Raw genomic sequence first — 2,827 nt, forward strand, 5'->3', positions numbered from 1 at the left:
GTCTCCTCTTCTGTCTCTTATGAGGACACTTGTCATTGGATCAGAGCTCATCCTAAGTCACTATAACCTCACCTTAATCAGTTACATCTGCAGAGACCCTCTTTCCAGATAAGGTCTCCTAGCAAATTTCCAGATGGATGTGAATTTTGGACAGACACTTTTCAACCCAGGACTCACCTCTTAATTTTTTTAAATTTTTTTTATAACTTTCTGTGGTCTAATGCTAAAGGTCTGAGCTGAAATCTTGCTAAGAGGGTCGCCTTTTTCCTGATGGTCTACCCCTTCTTGGCTGGTACGAACGGGTGCTTCCTGCACCAGGAGGCATTCTTGGTTCTTACAACCTCAGCCTGCTCTGATTTTGTTCCCAGATGGGGAGCTTGGGTGGGGGTCTTGGGGTGCAAGCAGCATGTTATGCCTCATGAAGAGCATTTCAGTGCACAGATCTCGGGCTCTCCAAGCTTAGACCTTTTGCTAAGTTCCCATTCTTCTGGCTTCCTGGACTGTCTTTCACTCACACACCCCATCTGACATCAACATTGGGGAAGCGGCTATTGGTCTTAGTGAAAACCCTGGTCAGCAGCAACAGCTGACATGACTCCCACTGGGATCATGAAACGTCTTCTTAGACTTGGCCACTGTCTGTGCTGGTGAGGAAAAACAATGCCCAGAACATTCTCCACCTATTTTTTTTTTTTTTTTGTCTTTTTTCGTGTTCGGCAACAGATCGCAACCCTCAGTGTCACCCCCGTACCGGACTGGGACCAGCAACGGGATCACAACCCTTGGTGTTGCTCCCACGCCTCGCTCAGCCAGTGAGCGGGAACCGGTCTGTATGTGGGATCCGAACCCTCGGCGGGAGCGCCTCCACGCTCCCAAGCGGCGCACTGTAGCAGTGTGCCACCGGGCTGGCCCTCCACCTATTTTTAAGGAAATGAAACATCTTTAAAATTATAAGAGAGTGGGCAATCTTTTTCTCAGCTGCAAGCTTTACTGACTGAGATATCTTTTCTGTTTAGGTGACGGAGACAAAAAACCCACTACAGCCCCCAAAAAGCCCAGTGCTGGTAAGAAGCAAATGTTTCTATTAGGGAAACAAGAAAGAAGAAATTATTTTCTCTGAAAACAGGATGGGGCTTTTGTTTGTTTTGTTTGTTTTTTTGTAAATTAATAGCTCTGTTTAATTATTGAGCTTCTCCTTTATAATGTCAGCTCATGAGCAAAGAGACCCTGTACCCCAGGTATTTAATTGATGCCACCACATAGACAACACTGGTTGATGGTAGGAGGGGAAAACAACAGGATAGAATTTTCGGCAGGTGGAGTTGGATTTCCAGCGTGGTGCAGGAGACATGATTGATTCATACTTTTTATTTTATTTTATTTTATTTTTGGTCCTTTATTCTTTTCACCTGAGAGCAGAGTGATGGGAAAATGGTCAGGAATCTGCTTTTTCTAGTGAGATTCTTGTCAAAATAATATTTTGAGAAATATTTAGGGATGTAGGGTGCGGTGTTTCCTCCATTTGATTATGAGGTTGTTTCCTTCCTTATTTCACTCAGGACTTTGGTATTAACAACCTGTTTCTCTCCTTTAGGGGATGACACTGACTTGCATTTAGAAGATGCCCTTGGTGGTGGCGGAAGCAGTGAGTACCTTGTTTATATTTTATTTTTTGGCAACTTGCTTATTCCTACCAGTTAGCATTTCATTTCCAAGAGGCTTATCGCTTTCAATGGATCACTGGATTTCACAATGAAAACTTGGTGAACAGTGATGTCATTGGTGGGTTTTTGGTTTTTGCCAGCATGCTTAGTTTTATTTTAAAATTCTTAGTGTCTTTGGAGTGATAGGATGCGGATATGACTTCCCTTACCAGGGCCAGCTTCATGGGCACGTGACTGTCTTCTCGCACCACACCCCACACTCAAAAGGGGCCCCAGCCTGGGTTAAATGCTCTGTGGTTGCCATCTTGAAATGCCGAATACCATTTGAACAACGGGTCCTGTATTTTCATTTTGGGCAGGGTCTTGCAAATTCTGTATCTGCTTTAGTTTCTATTGGAAACACCTGAAGTTAAGTACTGCAGCTGGAAGGTGAGGGAAAGACATTAGCAGGTGGTTGATTGTACGGGTGTCCCCACCAGTACAAATGACCCTCTCCAATTCCTGTTTAGTAAGCCATCTGTTTGCAAGTGGATGCTTCATTTTCTCTACTGCAAAGCACTCATCACTGCAATGCATTTTTTTTTCCAGATGACCCAGCACCACCGAATCCACCCAAGCCAAGGCCAAATCCCAAACCCAACCAGCCTGACTCCTCTGGTAAGAGCCGTTAGCTGTGTGGGTCGTGTGTATGTTTTTTAGGGTACAGTGATAGCCATGTAAGCATAGAGGAGGTCGTTTCAGATTAGCATGTGCTTTTGTTGACTCTCTGTACAAGGTAATTTCAGTGATTAAGTAGAGGGAAATATAGTTTTCAAAGAGATGGTAGGGCACTTCCAAAGCTTCTTAGAAAAATAGAATTGAGAGATATTACAGGTCTTTCCGTGAACTTTTGGAAGTACCCTTGTTTTCTTAGTTTAGATTTGATATTTTTAGTGTGCTGATTTTACTTCTCAAGATTTTATGGAAACTTTAAGAAATGTTAAGATTTTAAACATATAGGGCCGGCCCGGTGGCGCACTGGATAGTGCGCCGCTTGGGAAGCGCGGCGGCGCTCCCACCCGAGGGTTCGGATCCCACATACGGACCGGTTCCCGCTCACTGGCTGAGCGAGGCACGGGAGCAACACCGAGGGGTGCGATCCCTTTGCCGGGCCCCGGGCCGGT

The sequence above is a fragment of the Galeopterus variegatus genome, unplaced genomic scaffold (genome assembly GCF_000696425.1).
Source record: "Galeopterus variegatus unplaced genomic scaffold, G_variegatus-3.0.2 Scaffold21, whole genome shotgun sequence".
In the NCBI taxonomy this organism is placed as follows: domain Eukaryota; kingdom Metazoa; phylum Chordata; class Mammalia; order Dermoptera; family Cynocephalidae; genus Galeopterus; species Galeopterus variegatus.